This window comes from Erpetoichthys calabaricus, chromosome 6, assembly GCF_900747795.2.
Source record: "Erpetoichthys calabaricus chromosome 6, fErpCal1.3, whole genome shotgun sequence".
Classification (NCBI taxonomy): domain Eukaryota; kingdom Metazoa; phylum Chordata; class Cladistia; order Polypteriformes; family Polypteridae; genus Erpetoichthys; species Erpetoichthys calabaricus.
In genome coordinates this window covers 8327258-8347666 of record NC_041399.2, presented here as the reverse complement: position 1 = coordinate 8347666, position 20409 = coordinate 8327258, and the positions used below count along the sequence as shown (strand labels likewise).

The 20409-nt window shown below is 42.2% G+C and overlaps 1 protein-coding gene across 1 annotated transcript in view; it reads left to right on the top strand.

Moving 5' to 3' along the window:
* LOC127528437 (uncharacterized) overlaps positions 1-20409 on the top strand; it is a 463783-nt gene that overhangs the window by 115258 nt on the left and 328116 nt on the right. The window lies entirely within an intron of this gene.

The window sequence follows — 20409 nt, the reverse complement described above, 5'->3', positions numbered from 1 at the left end:
ATTCAGCGGATTGGAAAATAATAATAATAATACAAGGGCCCAACAGAGCAGAGTCCCTATTGGCATTTACAGGATTCAAACCGGCAACCTTTCAATTGCCAGTGCAGATCCCTAGCCTCAGAGCCACCACTCCACCATGGATGGATGGATTTGATGACGTGCTACATGAGAGGTTGGGCATCAAACTAAAAGAAGTGGGGGTTCAGGGTGATGTTTTTAGATGGGTGCAGAATTGGCTCAGACACAGGAAGTAGAGGGTTATGGTGAGAGGAACCTCATCAGAATTGGCCGATGTTAAGAGTGGTGACCAGCAGGGGTCAGTATTAGGAATGCTGGCATTTTTAATATATAAGTTGAATTGGATAGGAATATAAATAACATGCTGGTTAAGTTTGCTGATGATACCAAGATAGGTGGATTGGCAGATCATCTCAAATCCATTGAATCATCACAGAGGGACTTGGGTAGATTTGTGGCAGAAGAAATTTAATGTCAGTAAATGTAAAATATTACATGTAGGAAGTTAAAATGTGAGGTTTGAATACACAATGGGAGGACTGAAAATCAAAAGTAGTCCTCATGAGAAGGCTACAAAAAGGACATAGCAGCACTAAAAAAAGTCCAGTGAAAAGCGACTAGGCTGATTCCAGGGCTTCAGGAGATGAATTATGAGGAAAGGTTAAGAGCTGATGAGAAGGATTTAGGAGTCGTAGTGGACTTGACACTATCATCTGCCAGACAGTATTCAGAAGCCATTAAGAAGGCTAACAGAATGTCAAGTTATATAGCTCACCTGCTGTGTGGAGTACAAGTCAAGGAGGTTCTGCTCAAGCTTTATAATGCACTTGTCTGGAGTACTGTGTGCAGTTTTGGTCTCAGCTATTAAAAAGGACATAGCAGCACCGGAAAAAGTCCAGAGAGGAGTGACCAGGCTGATTCCATGACTACAGGGGATGAGTTATGAGGAAAGATTAAAAGAGCTGATGAGAAGGATTTAGGAGTCGTAGTGCAACTCAGCACTATCATCTGCCAGACAGTATTCAGAAGCCATTAAGAATGTTAACAGAATGTCAAGTTATAAATCTCACCCGATGTGTGGAGTACAAGTCACAGGAGGTTCTGCTCAAGATTTATAATGCACTCATCTGGAGTACTGTGTGCAGATTTGGTTTCAGCTATTAAAAAGGACATAGCAGCATCGGAAAAAGTCTAGAGAAGAGCGACCAGGCTGAACTTCAGAAGTCCTCTACTGAGATGAAAGAACATGTCAGAAGGACAACCATATCATCAGCATTTCATCAATCAGGCATTTGTGATAGAATGGCCAGACAGAAGCCACTTAAGCAAAAGGCATATGACAGCTTACAGAGCTCTGAGAGCAGGAGGAAAGAAGATTCCTGGTCTGAACAGACAAAAATTGAACACTCTGGACAGAACCCACAGCACTATGTCTGATGGAGACCATGAATTGCTTATAACCCTGCCTGATACCATCCCTATGGTGTTTGGCACTGTCATGCTATAAGGGGGATTCTCAGAGGCAGAGACAAAGAGACTGGTCAGAACTGTGGGAAGTACAAATGCAGCCAAATACACAGAACATCCATGAAGAACATCTGCTCAACAGTGCAACAATGATCTGGCGGACACAGCTGAGGCAACACTGGAGTGGCTTTGGTACAAGTTCTACTACTATGTGCTCTTATTTTGTGTTTATTCGTTATTTTGATAACTTGGCACATAAATCAACATGGCATGTAATGCCCTTTTGCCCACCTTGTTTAAGGTTGCACAAGAATTGAGATGGCATGAGAACTTTGATTGTAATAAAGGTAAGACGCAGCTACAGAAATCACTTTTTGAAAGCATAGCATCTTTTAGAGGTAGATTCAGCTTTATCACTAAGCCATTGTTTATGACTCAGAGTTTGTTTTTTTTCCCACAAGAACAAGTTTGCTTATCTCAGGTCTTTAGTGCTTTGACCTTTGTTTCTGTCTGACTACTCTTTTCAGTTTATCCTTAAATCTCTACTACTGAGATTTCACTTCCCTTGCCGGTATGGAATACTTTTCTGTACTCGACAATAAATTTAGGTTACAGTGTCAGTTCAGACGTGATCGTTTTCACTTTAAACTTTATTCCCACACTTCCACTTTCCTCTTTTAGGTGATCTTTGATAAATAGTCAGTTGAAAAGCACGTCTTCTTTGAACACGGTGAGCAAAGTATAACAATGGAGAAAAACAAATTCAGTATGATTCATAACATAGCATTTCAGTTTCAAACGTGCTTATCTCAGTTTAAGTTCTCTTATCCTAGAGACATAACATTCAAGTAAAAAGGACCAACCCGGGAATTCATTCAGTCCCACTCGTGCACACAGAGGAAGTTCAGAACTGCCAATTGAACTAACATGCACATCTTTGAGATAAAGGAGGAAAACAGAACGAGCAATAACTGTAAACTCCACACTCCATAAACCCATACAGAAGACAAGCATAGTCACAGAATTTAAACCCAGAATACTGGGCACATACTGTACAATCCCATCGGAAACTTCTACTGCTGATCTTTGATGGCTGATAAGACTTAAAAGAGACTCTCATTTAGGTTTGATTTCAGTGCTGACAGTGGGAGGAAACTGGAGTATGTGGAGAAAACCCACACAGACACATGGAGAACATGCAATCTCCATGCAAGGAAGACCTGGGACATGAGCCACTGGTCTCCAGGCCATGGTCATCAAGCTGTATGTTGTCCATCAAACAAGCCAGATACACAGAATGGTCTCTTCTCGTTTGTCATATTTCTTATGTTCTACACCTGTGTGGTGTTTTATATTGTGTAGACAAAAGTGGTGTTGAGAGAAACAAGATGATAACACTACAGAGTTGGGGTACCAGCTTTGTCAACACCTGGATAACTGAAAAATATGCAAACATCATGGAGAAGTGTTTGCAGACTTGAGTTCAGAGCAGAACTGACAGAGGAGGCAGAGCTTCCAGCCAGGAAGAGGCGTGTCCAGGTGGACAGACACCTGAAGTGATGTCAGAGGAGTTGCACCAATCTGCAGAGGGAGGGAAAAAAAAGGCAATAGGACACAGGTCATCCCCTGGAGTGGCAGGAAATTACCATTACATATAACAGTTTACTTTTTTTGCTAAATTTCTATTAATCCATTATTGTTTTTGTAATCACCTTTTTCTAGTCTAGTGTCATAAGAAAACAATAGCACAGCTTGCATGGATATATATATTTTGAAACACTGTGCTCCCTGGTAGCAGCATATTTTGAACTTTTTGATAATTTCAGGCTGCATACTACATCCCTTCTTACCAGGAGACATTTGTTTCTGTATTATTACTTATATATTTGGAATTGTTTTTGCTATGTGATGAATGAAAAACAAAGGCCACAGCAAATAATCAATTCAGTCATGGCTGAAATTATTGCTTAGATACATTCTGGGGAGCTTTTACTTGCATAATAGTGTACTATCTGCACACAATGTTGGATCTCATCAGCAATGGAGATGAGTCAGCTTACAATATGAAGATCCATCCATCCATCCTCTTCCGCTTATCCGAGGTCGGGTCGCGGAGGCAGCAGCTTGAGCAGAGATGCCCAGACTTCCCTCTCCCCGGCCACTTCTTCTAGCTCTTCTGGGAGAATCCCGAGGCGTTCCCAGGCCAGCCGGAAGACATAGTCCCTACAGCGTGTCCTGGGTCTTCCCCGGGGCCTCCTCCCGGTTGGACGTGCCCGGAACACCTCACCAGGGAGGCATCCAGGAGGCATCCTGATCAGATGCCCGAGCCACCTCATCTGACTCCTCTCGATGCGGAGGAGCAGGGGCTCTACTCTGAGCCCTTCCCAGATGACTGAGCTTCTCACCCTATCGTTAAGGTAGAGCCCAGACACCCTGCGGAGGAAACTCATTTCGGCCGCTTGTATTCACGATCTCGTTCTTTCGGTCACTACCCATAGCTCATGACCATAGGTGAGGGTAGGAACATAGATCGACCGGTAAATTGAGAGCTTTGCCTTATGGCTCAGCTCCTTTTTCACCACGACAGACCGATGCAGAGCCCACATCACTGCGGACGCCGCACCGATCCGCCTGTTGATCTCACGCTCCATTCTTCCCTCACTTGTGAACAAGACCCCAAGATACTTGAACTCCTCCACTTGAGGCAGGATCTCGCTCCCAACCCTGAGAGGGCACTCCACCCTTTTCCGGCTGAGGACCATGGTCTCAGATTTGGAGGTGCTGATTCCCATCCCAGCCTCTTCACACTCAGCTGCGAACCGATCCAGAGAGAGCTGAAGATCATGGCCTGATGAAGCAAACAGGACAACATCATCTGCAAAAAGCAGTGACCCAATCCTGAGTCCACCAAACCGGACCCCCTCAACACCCTGGCTGCGCCTAGAAATTCTGTCCATAAAAGTTATGAACAGAATCGGTGACAATGGGCAGCCCTGGCGGAGTCCAACTCTCACTGGAAACGGGTTCGACTTACTGCCGGCAATGCGGACCAAGCTCTGACACCGGTTGTACAGGGACTGAACCGCCCTTATCAGGGGGTCCGGTACTCCATACTCCCGGAGCACCCCCCACAGGATTCCCCGAGGGACACGGTCGAACGCCTTTTCCAAGTCCACAAAACACATGTAGACTGGTTGGGCGAACTCCCATGCACCCTCCAGGACCCTGCTAAGGGTGTAGAGTTGGTCCACTGTTCCGCGACCAGGACGAAAACCACACTGTTCCTCCTGAATCCGAGGCTCGACTATCCGACGGACCCTCCTCTCCAGAACCCCCGAATAGACTTTTCCAGGGAGGCTGAGAAGTGTGATCCTTCTGTAGTTGGAACACACCCTCCGGTCCCCCTTCTTAAAGAGGGGGACCACCACCCCGGTCTGCCAATCCAGAGGCACTGTCCCTGATGTCCATGCGATGTTGTAGAGACGTGTCAACCAAGACAGTCCTACAACATCCAGAGCCTTGAGGAACTCCGGGCGTATCTCATCCACCCCCGGGGCCCTGCCACCAAGGAGTTTTTTGACCACCTCGGTGACCTCAGTCCCAGAGATGGGGGAGCCCACCTCCAAGTCCCCAGGCTCTGCTTCCTCATTGGAAGGCATGTTAATGGGATTGAGGAGGTCTTCGAAGTACTCCCCCCACCGACCCATAACGTCCCGAGTCGAGGTCAGCAGCGCACCATCCCCACCATATACAGTGTTGACACTGTACTGCTTCCCCTTCCTGAGACGCCGGATGGTGGACCAGAATCTCCTCGAAGACGTCCGAAAGTTGTTCTCCATGGCCTCCCCAAACTCCTCCCATGCCCGAGTTTTTGCCTCAGCAACCACCGAAGCTGCATTCCGCTTGGCCTGCCAGTACCTATTAGCTGCCTCCATATGCCTCTATATGAAGATACAATGACAGATTGACTGGTGCAAATGCGACAATCTGTCTTCTAATGTGGACAAAATGAAAGAGGTGATAATTGACTTCAGGAAGGACCAATGGAGAATGCATACGACAGCAAAGATTGTTAGGTACTCTCTTCTCTCCATTAAAGACATCTTTATAAAGCATTGCATCTGTAAAGCCCATGGTATTGTGATGGACCACACCCAACCCTCCCATGGTTGCTTTGGACCAATTCCATCTGTCAGACGATACTGTAATATCTAAACAAGTTCTGCTAGGTATTACAACAGCTTCTACCTCTTGAGGGTCCAGACTTCAGAATTTGTTATCTGTCTGCTCAACAAGATTGGACATCCAGCAATTCCATGTTAAGGGGTAAACTCAGAGATATTCAGGTGGATGAGCCTGTGGGGTCCTGGATAATGGACTATCTGTTGGGCAGACTGCAGTGTGTTAGACTCAAGCACTGTGTGAGCAACACTGGAGCACCACAAGGAACAGGCCTGTCTGCTTTAATCTTCACTGTGTACACCTCAGAATAGAAATATAACACCTGGTTATATCATTTGTAGAAATTCTCAGATGATTCTGCACTTATGGGGTGTATTGTTATGGGGGATGAAGAAGGAGATGAGTAGGGGCGGGGGGGGGGGGGGGACACTGAGAATTGTCTGCTACTTAACATCAACATAAAAAAGAAATTGCTTATTGACTTTTGTCACAACAAAGAGCTTCTATGTCTGGTCACTGTTCAAAGAGTGGCCCACTCCTACAAATACTTGAGGGTCCACATTAATGACAGGTTCGACTGGTCTCAAAGAACAGACAAACTACAGAAGAAAGGGCAGAGCAGGCTCTTTTTTCCTATCTATCATTTATATAGTGCCTTTCATTATCTATCTATCTATCTATCTATCTATCTATCTATCTATCTATCTATCTATCTATCTATCTATCTATCTATCTATCTATCTATCTATCTATCTATCTGTTATATAGTGCCTTTCATTATCTATCTATCTATCTATCTATCTATCTATCTATCTATCTATCTATCTATCTATCTATCTATCTATCTATCTATCTATCTATCTATCTATCTGTTATATAGTGCCTTTCATTATCTATCTATCTATCTATCTATCTATCTATCTATCTATCTATCTATCTATCTATCTATCTATCTATCTATCTATCTATCTATCTGTTATATAGTGCCTTTCATTATCTATCTATCTATCTATCTATCTATCTATCTATCTATCTATCTATCTATCTATCTATCTATCTATCTATCTATCTATCTATCTATCTATCTGTTATATAGTGCCTTTCATTATCTATCTATCTATCTATCTATCTATCTATCTATCTATCTATCTATCTATCTATCTATCTATCTATCTATCTATCTATCTATCTATTATATAGTGTCTTTCATATCTATCTATCTATCTATCTATCTATCTATCTATCTATCTATCTATCTATCTATCTATCTATCTATCTATCTATCTATCTATCTATCTATCTATCTATCTATCTGTTATATAGTGCCTTTCATTATCTATCTATCTATCTATCTATCTATCTATCTATCTATCTATCTATCTATCTATCTATCTATCTATCTATCTATCTATCTATCTATCTATCTATCTATCTATTATATAGTGCCTTTCATATCTATCTATCTATCTATCTATCTATCTATCTATCTATCTATCTATCTATCTATCTATCTATCTATCTATTATATAGTGCCTTTCATGTTTATCTGTCTATTATGATTCTTTATCTGATCTTGTACTTGTCCTGTGTTGATGTATTATGTATGTTGCACTGCAGTGGTTGTGTTATTCCAAGTCACTTTATGCTGCAGTATGATGTACGGATGGTAAAAAAGTAAAGCCACTCTTCTTGTCTTAACTTTCTTTCTCTTTAAAATAACAAACTTGGAAGTTTTGGCTCGTGCTTTGCACAGATTTGAAATTAGCACCTTGCAGAAGATCATCAGTGCCCAGCAATTCTCCTCATTGGTCATACTGCACCACAACGTTGAATGTTAAATATCTGGTCAATTCCAAATGCATAAATCCCTAAAAAAGAACTCGGTTGTGTTTTGCCTCTCAGGCATACTGTAGTTCTAAGACATAAAATACAACCCTATACTTCAGAAGGAAACATAAATTAAATCTAAATTCTCAATCTCGGTTTCTGTGTGGATGGGTCATTAATTATGCTCTGTCCACTCTAATCTATAATGTATGGTTCCCTTTGAGGAAGTGGCTGTTTTGCAATAGGCTGGAGATTACAGCTCGTAAGGCTCTCTTTGATCAAGTACAGTTGTAATAAATAATAAATCTTACATCCGTTAGCTCTTTTAAATTAAGGTGGGAGGGTGCATCAACTCCTGTTGTTCTTATGTTTCTTATTGCTCGAACATAATTATTCTGAAGGGGTCCATATTTTAAGGAGATGATCAACCATAACCATCAACTGCTGTTAACAGCCAAACACAAACTTGTGATTTTCGTTGATAACGGAGAGCACCACTCTGGAGAAAAGCAGAGGTCACATCAAGTGATAAGCGATGCTAGAAGACACACTGAGGGTAGCCAAGTCAATAAGGCTCTGTCACGTTTGATAATTCTGATGGCATTGACTCTGCTCGTTCTCCCAATTCCATTCCTGACACCCGGCCGTTTTATGGGCCTTTGCAGATTCATTGCTTTATAGGGCTTCACTTTAGTCGATACTATTGCATTTTAAAGGAGTTTTAACATGGCAGGCTGGGATGTGAAACAACAGTAAATTAAAACAGGAGCTCTCTGATTGTACACCACGAAATTGAGACATTTAATTCACCCACAAAACAGAAAATAGGTCCGCTATGTATGAGGAGTGTGCGTATAACTTGGTGAATGAACTAAGCACTGCAAGACATTGAAGCTGAATGTTACTTCACTTTGTTCACTTCCTTTTAATGCCATTTTTAGGACGTCTGTAAAATTGAAATTCAGGTCATTACTCGAAGGGCAGAGTGGTGGCTATGATGCTAAGGATCTGCGCTGGTATCTGAAAGGTCGCCGTTACTGGAATCCCGTTACTGCCAGAAGGGACCCTACTCCATTGGGCCTTTCAGCAAGTCCATTAGCTTTAAAATTGTTACAGGGATGCTGTGCAATGACTGAACCTTTGCTTTAACCTTCAAAGGTTACACGAAAAGACAATTCACCCTCAGGAATTAATATAAAGTGTGCCAAAATACAGTCATATGAAAAGGTTTGGGAATCCCTGTCAGCCTGCATAATAATTGACTCTAATTTCAACAATAAAGATAACAGTGGTATGCATTTCATTTCCTAGGAGTACTGTGGTGTTTACTGAACAAAGATTTTTAGTGACCTGCGGTGGGTTGGCACCCTGCCCGGGATTGTTTCCTGCCTTGTGCCCTGTGTTGGCTGGGATTGGCTCCAGCAGACCCCCGTGACCCTGTGTTCGGCTTCAGCGGGTTAGAAAATGGATGGATGGATGGATTTTTAGTGACGCAGTATTTAGTTGTATGAAATTAAATCAAATGTGAAAAACTGGCTGTGCACAAATGTTGGTCCCCTTGTCATTGTGCTGATTTGAATGCCTGTCACTGCTCAATGCTGATTGGTTGATGAGCTCGTCAAGCCTTGAACTTCATAGACCGGTGTGTCCAATCAGGAGATATAAAGGTATTTAAGGTGGTCAATTACAAGTTGTGCTTCCTTCCCTTTGACTCTCCTCTGAAGAGTAACAGCATGGGATCCTCAAAGCAACTCTCCAAAGATCTGAAAACAAAGATTGTTGAGTCTCCTGCTTTAGGGGAAGGCTACAAAAAGCCATCTCAGAGGTTTAAACTGTCAGTTTCAACTGGAAGGAATGGAATCAGGAAATGGAAGGCCACAGGCACAGTTGCTGTTAAACCCAGCAGGTCTGGCAGGCCAAGACAAATACAGGAGCGGCATATGAGCAGGATTGTGAGAATGGTGACAGACAACCCACAGATCACCTCCAAAGACCTGCAAGAACATCTCTCTGCAGATGGTGTATCTGTACATCGTTCTACAATTCAGTGCAATTTGCACAAAGAACATCTGTATGGCAGGGTGATGAGAAAGAAGCCCTTTCTGCACTCACACCACAAACAGTCGCTTGTTGTATGCCAATGCTCATTTAGACAAGCCAGATTCATTTGAGAACAAAGTGCTTTGGACTGATGAGACAAAAATTGAGTTATTTGGTCAGAACAAAAAGCGCTTTGCGTGGCGGAAGAAGAACACCACATTCCAAGAAAAACACCTGCTACCTACTGTCAAATTTGGTGGAGGTTCCATCATGCTTTGGGGCTGTGTGGCTAGTTCAGGGACTGGGGCCCTTGTAAAAGTCGAGGGTCCGATGAATTCAACCCAAAATCAATAAATTCTTCAGGATAATGTTCAAGCATCAGTCGCAAAGTTGAAGTTACGCAGGGGTTGAATATTCCAACAAGGCAATGACCCAAAACACAGTCTGAAATCTGCAAAGGTATTCATGCAGAGGGAGAAGTACAATGTTCTGGAATGGCCATCACAGTCCCCTGACTTGAATATCATTGAAAATCTATGGGATGATTTGAAGCAGGCTGTCCATCAAATTGAACTGAACTGGAGAGATTTTGTATGAAGAATGTTGAACAATACCTCCATCCAGAATCAGACACTCATCAGAGGCTATAGGAGGACAGCGTCTAGAGGCCAAAAGGAGGCTCAACTAAGTATTGATGTCATATCTCTGTTGGGGTGCCCACATTTATGCACCTCTCACTGCTGAAATCCTACTGTTTCCATAAGACATGTCAGATATTAAAAGGAAGTTGCTACTTTGAAAGCTCAGCCAAAGAGAAACAAAAATCCAAAGAATTAAGAGGGGTTCCCAAACTTTTTCATATGACTGTAAGTATTTTGTGTATTTTGGTTATCAACCAAACAAGCTCATGCCTAAAATTGTAATAATATTCAGTCTTGTGGTAAAACAATTGCGGTTTGTTGAAATGGATAAGTAGGCCCACTAACTACAATGAGAGACTTCAAAAAGGATGAATTTATTAACTTAAGAGGTTATGGACCCAAAGCTTAGGTTGGCCCACAGAACTGCGAGATAGTGTGGCAGTTGGGTTGCCTCTGACCTTGGATGTGTGGAATGAAGGTGAAGCTGGGCAGCTTGGGAGTGCAGGCTGAGAGGACACGACAGCTGAGAATACATGGTGCCACAGAAGACCTGGGCAGTGCTCTGGAGGTGTCGCTGAAGAAGCCAACAATCCTTTTCAGGGCAACACCAAAGGTGGCTGAATCCATTCCTCCGCACCTCCTGGGTTGTTACAGAATATTGTAGCACCTCTGGGTCTGGACCTGAGAGGGACACACTCCTAAGGTAGTCTCTCTTAGGAGGTAGGAATACCAGGAGATCCCAGCTATAAAGCAGGACTGGTAGCAGCGAGTAACAGGGGACCAAATACAGCAGCACTTAGAGAGCATTTTACACACATCTTCTAGCTGCTAAAGTTCATCGGACGTAATGCGATGCTGCAAGCACAGAAATGGAGACTGGTGTGGCATACAGTTGCCTCTGACCCCGGGTGAGCAGAGTGAGGCGGAGCCGTGCAGCATGCAATGGTGCAGGCAAAGGGCCGAAGCAGTTGGGAGCATGTGGTGGCACCGAGCACCTGGACATGGCAATGGAGGCATGCTAAAGAAACCCAAGGTCTTTTTTAGGGCCGCTCTCCAGCAATGACACATCACAAACATTAACACTGCTATTATGAATACCATGACAAACAATATATAACAGAACTGCATTTGTCATTCCAACAGATAAAACGTCACAGACATTTCTAGTCCTGCATTTTATTACTATAAATATTTGGAATGTGCCATCTGTTGGAATAAATAATGCAATGCATGTCATCACTGCATGAATTACAAAATACATTCCAAGAGATGGTGCACTGCAAATGTTAACACTGAGGTCTATGTTGATTACTTAGATTTCAAACAGTCTCCTCCGACAGCAGAGGAACATGATCATCAAGCTGGAGAGACAAGAAAAACCTACATGGATGGGCCACTTCAATTGGAACCCAAGTGCTGCTGTGCAGCGGGAAACGCCACAGATCCACACCAGTTCCAATCCCTAGCAGACCTGACCCCATTGTCTCTCTGGAGGTTTTAACTCTTCCGGGGGTGGGACTCTCAAGGGCTTTCCCCCATCTCCTTCATAATGCAAGCAGTCACCCACAGCTAATCCCGTGGAGAGCACAAAGGAGTCCTTGTCTGTCGTTTTGAAGCTGTGTGAAGTTTTTTATGGTGGCTGGAGTGCCAATCATGCCACCAACCGCCCAAGTTTTCCCTGCTGTTGGAGGACAACTTCCAGGGCCAAATGCAGTTTAATGTCGGTCACGCACATGCACATAGGAGGGAGCTGAATGGACCAAATGAAAGTAACTCCACACCAGGCAGGGGGATGGCGGGGTGCACTAAATCTTCCACTGTTCTGCAGACCAAATACCGGAAATTCTACCTGATTCAGCCCTGACGACACCCCTTCCGGTTCCAGTCCCAGGAATGACATCACTTCCGGTTTCGGGCCCAAGGCTGACGTCACTTCCAGTTCACTGCCTTAAAATGGCAGATAACTCGAATGTACCTCAGTTCAATCTTGGACTCCAATCCATGCACATCAGTGCGATTTATCCTACCCTTTTGCAGCCAGGGATAATATACAGGTGGCTGTCCCAAGCCTTTTTGTGTGTGTCGAGGCTGATTATTTCACAGTCATGCCCGGGAAGGTTCAAAAATAGTTGGGTCCTGCCTACTACACCATTTCTAAAGATGCATCAGTTCACTATTGGAATACATTACTTTTGCATTCCTTGTTTTTTGTTGCAAGGTTGGCCAGATCAAGCTGGTTTCTGCCATCTTCTCTAGATAAAGTGCTTATGAAATTGCTGGAATCTGAGCCAAGGCCTTGCTGAACATGTTGGCAATCACATTCTTTATTTATGAACAGCTTGGGTACATACGGCGCGATTGTAAGGGCCTGCGTTGCCGTAATTCTTCCTGGCCGAGTGTCTGTGCCTGTGCTGCGGGGCAGTTTGGTGCCGTCTGGGAGAGAACATGTCCTTGGTCAGGAGTATGTGGGTTGCTAGGTGACAAGGCAGGTGCTTGATAGGCTGTGTTTCATCTAATTGTGCCTGTTGGAATATTCCAGGTCCTTTTACTCTTGCACTCCAGTAGCCTCATCGCTTGGCATAATAGCAGCGCTCACTAATTGATTAATTAAATAAAGTATTAATCCATGTGACATGTCTACGTCTTGAACCTGAATGTGGGTTTACAGTATAAGGCAGTACATACATTGTTTTTAAGAAACAAAATAAGACTCATTTGTGTTGCAATATTCAATCCCCCATGAAACAGAAGAAGAAACAATTAAAAACAAAAAGCATTTTTCGTAAGTGAATATGCCCAAGTCATATATTTTTTAGGAGAGGAGGATGATAATTCTGTGTTTACATAAATAAAACATTTCATGAAAAATATATAAGCAAAACTAAAAACAAATGAAATGCAAAGATGCATGAACGACTACACAGAAGCTCTTTTATTCCTTTTTATTAGAAAACATCGTATCACCCCTCATTCACAGAACAGCATATGTACCCTTTACTGTCTCTCCAGGTACCTATCATTCAACCAGCAGCCTCACGACACTCTATCCTAGTGGGGTAAACATCTTGGTGGAATGAAGGAGCAAACAAACAATGACAACACTCTATCATAACACAATGGCTGCCGGCCTCGGTTAGGGCTGAGGAAAACAAACATCTGCCTCTCCTCTGGGACTTCAGCAGCAGCGGCATGCATCTTTATCATTTGAAGTTGAACTAACCCTTGTAAACCCCTGGCCTCAAACAACGCCATGACAACTCCAGCCCTGATGAATCATGAAAGTGCAAAAATAAGTCTTGTGAAAGATTCACCGCAGAAGGTCACCAGCTCTGATCTGCCATGTAGGTCATGGGCATCTCTGAGCCGCATTGCAACCAGCTTTGAATGCTGTCATGGTGATACTGCTGCTGTTACTCAATGATGTGCTGCCGGGGAAGGCAAGGCACTCGCGTCCACGTGACAGCGACCCACAGGCTTTGACTTAATAATACAGCAAAAATAAATAAACCTGTGTTTCTATCTATCTATCTGTCTGTCTGTCTGTCTATCTATCTATTATACAGTATAGTGCCTTTCCTATCTATCTATCTATCTATCTATCTATCTATCTATCTATCTATCTATCTATCTATCTATCTATCTATCTATCTATCTATCTATCTATCTATCTATCTATCAGTCTAGTGCCTTTCACATCTATCTATCTATCTATCTATGTACAGTGCATCCAGAAAGTATTCACAGCGCATCACTCTTTCCACATTTTGTTATGTTACAGCCTTATTCCAAAATGGATTAAATTCATTTTTTTCCTCAGAGTTCTACACACAACACCCCATAATGACAACGTAAAAAAGTTTACTTGAGATTTTTGCAAATTTATTAAAAATAAAAAAAATTGAGAAATCCCATTTACAAATTGTAAGTATTCACAGCCTTTGCCATGAAGCTCCAAATTGAGCTCAGGTGCATCCTGTTTCCCCTGATCATCCTTGAGATGTTTCTGCAGCTTCATTGGAGTCCACCTGTGGTAAATTCAGTTGACTGGACATGATTTGGAAAGGCACACACCTGTCTATATAAAGTCCCACAGTTGACAGTTCATGTCAGAGCACAAACCAAGCATTGAGTCAAAGGAAATGTCTGTAGACCTCCAAGACAGGATTGTCTCGAGGTACAAATCTGGGGAAGGTTACAGAAAAATTTCTGCTGCTTTGAAGGTCCCAATGAACACAGTGGCCTCCATCATCCGTAAGTGGAAGAAGTTTGAAACACACCAGGACTCTTCCTAGAGCTGGCCGGCCATCTAAACTTAGCGATCGGGGGAGAAGGGCCTTAGTCAGGGAGGTGGCCAAGAACCCGATGGTCACTCTGTCAGAGATCCAGAGGTCCTCTGTGGAGAGAGGAGAACCTTCCAGAAGGACAACCATCTCTGCAGCAATCCACCAATCAGGCCTGTATGGTAGAGTGGCCAGACGGAATCCACTCCTTAGTAAAAGGCACATGGCAGCCCGCCTGGAGTTTGCCAAAAGGCACCTGAAGGACTCTCAGACCATGAGAAAATTCTCTGGTCTGATGAGACAAAGATTGAATTCTTTGGTGTGAATGCCAGGCGTCACATTTGGAGGAAACCTGGCACCATCCCTACAGTGAAGCATGGTGGTGGTAGCATCATGCTGTGGGGATGTTTTTCAGCGGCAGGAACTGGGAGACTAGACAGGATAAAGGGAAAGATGACTGCAGCAATGTACAGAGACATCCTGGATAAAAACCTGCTCCAGAGTGCTCTTGACCTCAGACTGGGGCGACGGTTCATCTTTCAGCAGGACAACGACCCTAAGCACACAGCCAAGATATCAAAGGAGTGGCTTCAGGACAACTCTGTGAATGTCCTTGAGTGGCCCAGCCAGAGCCCAGACTTGAATCCGATTGAACATCTCTGGAGAGATCTTAAAATGGCTGTGCACCGACGCTTCTCATCCAACCTGATGGAGCTTGAGAGGTGCTGCAAAGAGGAATGGGCCAAACTGGCCAAGGATAGGTGTGCCAAGCTTGTGGCATCATATTCAAAATGACTTGAGGCTGTAATTGCTGCCAAAGGTGCATCGACAAAGTATTGAGCAAAGGCTGTGAATACTTATGTACTGTACATGGGATTTCTCAGTTTTTTTTATTTTTAATAAATTTGCAAAAACCTCAAGTAAACTTTTTTCACGTTGTCATTATGGGGTGTTGTGTGTAGAATTCTGAGGAAAAAAGTGAATTTAATCCATTTTGGAATAAGGCTGTAACATAACAAAAGGTGGAGAAAGTGATGCGCTGTGAATACTTTCTGGATGCACTGTATCTATCTATCTATCTACAGTCATATGAAAAGTTTGGGAACACTTCTCAGCCTGGAGTTGCAGTTTCAAATTCTATTGGCTACTTTCACAATCCCAAGCTGCGTTTTCCTCTACAGTTGCTTCCTGTTCTCTCTACAGTACAGTATTGCCACGAAAAAAGCCATAAAAATTGCGGAGGATATTTGCGGTTTCCACTAACAATTGCAGTAAATCGGAGAAATTGCATACGCCAGGGTATAAGGTACCGTGGACATGTACGTGGCTTTACGCCAAGTTTAGGTTTTATACATCGGGATTTGAGCGTGGAAACGTTTGTAAGCAAAATTTCTGTGCGTACACACCATTTATACATGAGGCCCCAGAATTCCACGTGACCGCCATCATGAAGTCCTTCCATGTGAACCCTGAATACCATGAGGACTGATTGATGTCATTTATGTTAGGTAGGATGCCCAGAGGGGGCTGGCTGGGCAGTCTCATGGCCTGGAACCCCTGCAGATTTTATTTTTTCTTCATCCATCTGGAGCTTTTTTTGGTTTTTTTTTGTCCTCCCTGGCCATTGGAACTAACTTTTATTCTATGTTAATTAGTGTTCTCTTATTATAATTCTTATTTTGTCTTTTATTTCTCTTTCTTCATCATGTAAAGAAATTTGAGCTACATTATTTGTATGAAAATGTGCTATAGAAATAAATGTTGTTGTTGTGATGGGTGATGTTAAGAGTGGTGTTCCACAGGGGTCAGTGCTGGAGCCGCTGCTGTTTTTAATAAATATAAATGATTTAGATAGGAATATAAGTAACAAGCTGATTAAATTTGCAGATGATACCAAGAGAGGTCGATTAGCAGATAATTTGGAATCCATTATATCATTACAGAAGGACTTGGATAGCATACAGGCTTGGGCAGATTTGTGGACAATGAACTTTAATGTCAGTAAAGGTAAAATATTACACAAAGGAAGTAAAACTGTGATGTTTGAATACACAATGGGTAGTCGGAAAATCAAGAGTCCACCTTATAAGAAGGATTTAGGAGTCATAGTGGACTTCCAGACAGTGTTCAGAAGCCATTAAGAAGGCTAATAGAATGTTAGGTTATATAGCGCCTTGATGTGTGGAACAATGATGTTAGGGGCAAGCTGACAGAGATGGGAGTAGATTCATACCTGGTGGCATGGATCGTGGACTATCTTACAAACAGACCTCAGTATGTGCGTCTTGGGAACTGCAGGTCTGACATTGTGGTCAGCAGCACAGGAGCGTCGCAGGGGACTGTACTTTCTCCGGTCCTGTTCAGCTTATATACATCGCACTTCCAATACAACTCAGAATCCTGCCACGTGCAAAAGTTCCCCGACGACACTGCTATCGTGGGCTGCATCAGGAGTGGGCAGGAGGAGGAGTATAGGAACCTCATCAAGGACTTTGTTAAATGGTGCGACTCAAACCACCTCACCACCAGCAAAACCAAGGAGCTGCTGGTGGATTTTAGGAGACCCCGGCCCCTCATGGACCCCATGATCATTAGAGGTGACTGTGTGCAGAGGGTACAGACCTATAAATACCTGGAAGTGCAGCTGGATGATAAATTGGACTGGACTGCCAATTACTGATTCTCTGTGCAAGAGAGGACAGCGCCGACTATACTTCCTTAGAAGACTGGCGTCCTTCAACATCTGTAATAAGATGCTGCAGATGTTCTACCAGACGGTTGTGGCGAGCGCCCTCTTCTACGTGGTGGTGTGCTGGGGAAGCAGAATTAAGAAGAAGGACACCTCACACCTGGATAAACTGGTGAGGAAGGCAGGCTCTATTGTAGGCACGGAGCTAGACAGTTTGACATCTGTGACAGAGCGACGGGCGCTGAGCAGACTCCTGTCAATCATGGAGAATCCACTGCATCCACTGAACAGGATCATCTCCAGACAGAGGAGCAGCTTCAGCGACAGACTGCTGTCACCGTCCTGCTCCACTAACAGACTGAGGAGATCATTATTCTCCCAAACTATGTGACTCTTCAGTTCCACCCGGGGGTGCAAACGTTAACATTATTCAAAGTCATTGTCTGTTTTTACCTACATTTTTATTACTCTTTAATTTAATATTGTTTTTTGTTTTTTTTTTTGTATCAGTATGCTGCTGCTGGAGTATGTGAATTTCCCCTTAGATAGATAGATAGATACTTTATTAATCCCATCTATCTATCTATCTATCTAGGAGGTTCTGCTCAACCTTTATAACCCACTGGTGAGGCCTCATCTGGAGTCCTGTGTGCAGTTTTGGTCTCCAGGCTACAAAGAGGACATAGCAGCACTAGCAGAGGTCCAGAGGGGATGAATTATGAGGAAAGATTAAAAGAGCTGAGCCTTTACAGTTTAAGCAAAAGAAGATTAAGAGGTGACATGAATGAAGTGTTTAAAATCATGAAGGGAATTAGTGCAGTGGATCGAGACGGTTATTTTAAAATGAGTTCATCAAGAACACGGGGACACAGTTAGAAACTTGTTAAGGGTAAATTTCGCACAAACATTAGGAAGTTTTTCTTTACACAAAGAACGACAGACACTTGGAATAAGACCAAGTGTGTGGTAAACAGTAAGAAAAAACAAAAATTTGAATTGATGTTTTTGGAAGAAATGAGTGGATAGAACTGGCGAGCTCTGTTGGGCTGAATGGCCTGTTCTCGTCTCGAGTGTTCTACAGTTCTGCTCCTTCAGCCTGAGTGTGTGACAGGTGTATAACAACAACTGAGAGTACTTTTTTTATAGACCCTCTTTTTAATCTGAATAACCAGAAGCATATCTGAGATCAATAATCCAAGAAACATGAATTTAACATTTGAAACAATAATGCAAATTTTTTCAAAAAAATCAGCTGAAAAAATAAATGAAAATGCTGGCGGGCTCTTTATAAATATTATATTAGTGAATGTTTTGCACAATACAAGATAAATGCATTTTCTTTTGGTTACATCATTAATTCATGCAGGGAAATCTTAGTGTCTTATAAAAAACATATTTTCCTTTATTTTTTATTCTAAATTGAATATACTTGAAAAAATTAAAAGATTTTTTCTTTTTTCCTTTACAATCATAAAAAAAAATTCTAATGGAGTTCTAACCTTATTTTAAAAAGTAAGCAGACAAGAATATGTTTCTGATCAGTCTCGGGAGGATGAATCACAATATTTGTACGGTTTTAAATATAGAAAATGGGGTCTTTTTTGATTTAAATTAAAAAAAAACTGTTCTCGTTGTTTATTAATTTAAAGAATGTGTCTGGAGCTGACACAACCCATACATCATTGACTTTTGTGAATGTTCTCACAGGAACTCTGTTTTCATCTCTTCCTCCCACCGGTTAGGAGATCCGAAGAAAAACATTCATGCAGTATTAATTTAATGATTTAGTACAATTCCCCCTAAAGAATTATGGGAGAAAAAAAATGAAAAAAGATTCTTGGTGATTTGACTGAATCTGTTCTTTACTTTCATCTAATGTTTTACAGTACAGAACTGGAAGTATAATCTCACTTTTATGAACAGCATCAATTAGCCTTTGCCATTACATAGTGTTGGGTTTTATGCATTTGCCCTACTGAGGACCCTTAATGTCATATAATAAAGATAAATTCATTGAGCTTGGATAGGTCATTCAGAGAATAAAGCTTCTCTTTTATTATCAAAAACGGATAAGACTGTAGACCGCAGCAACAATTATTTTCCATACTTTCTTAAAGCATTGTAGTGAAGTGACAATCGTAGATGCTAAGTCATCAAAAAAAGATTTTTTAAAAGATAAAACTAAGGAATAAATTTTATGTTGAAAAATGTAAATAATTTCCCTATATCTGTGGAAACACCTGCCTGCTAATATAAAAGATGTCTCTTCAGTCTCAGCTTTTAAAACCCAGCTGAAGACTCACAACTTTAGCCGGCATACCCTGTCTAGAGCTGCTGATTACCTATGCATACTGCATTTCTGTTTTTTAGCCATTTATACCAAAATATAAGTATCACAATATTTTTAACACTAGAATCCTTGAACGCTACAAAAAAAAACTTAGAATCCTGGCCTACCTTAAATCCCTTCACACCTGTCCATCAGCATCTTTTGTGTTGCAAATGTGTCGATCAGCACAAGCAGCAAGCTGCCTGATGTCCCATCCTCCGCCTTGATGGAGCTCAACTCTGGCAGAAAGTTCTCCCATCTCAAAGCTCCTTATCTGCGTGTGAGGTTGTGAAGTTGTACAGAGTAAATAATACAGTACATCGTTACTTAGAATACATTCATTTCATGTGTGTTCTACGTCTACAAAGATCTGGGTAAGTGTAGGATGAAAGGAAATACAAGAAATGCAAGAAATGCTGAACACAAACCTAAAGCAGAAACTTTTTTTGTGTTATACTAATAATAACGAGAAGTGTATAATGTGTGAAGACTTTTGTCCAAATATCAAATAAACATATGTGCTTTTTTTTCAAGAATATAACCAAAGAATAAAAAGCCTGTGGTGGGTTTGTGCCCTGCCCAGGGTTTGTTCCCTGCCTTGCACCCTGTGTTGGCTGGGTTGGCTCTAGCAGACGCCCGTGACCCTGTAGTTAGGATATAGCGGGATGGATAATGGATGGATGGATAGGAAAAAAAAGCATTTGATTTACATACCTAAAGCAGAAACTTGTTCCATGTTGTACCAATAGTGACGTGAAGTATATAATGTATGAAGACTTTAGTCTAAATATCAAATAAACACGTGCGATTTTATTCAAGAATATAACCAAAGAAAAAAAAAAAACATTTGATTTACATGTTGCTGTCAATGAGTTAAAAACTCAAGCTCACATGTCAATCGACAGGGAGCTTATGCGTATTCTTGAATACAAGCAG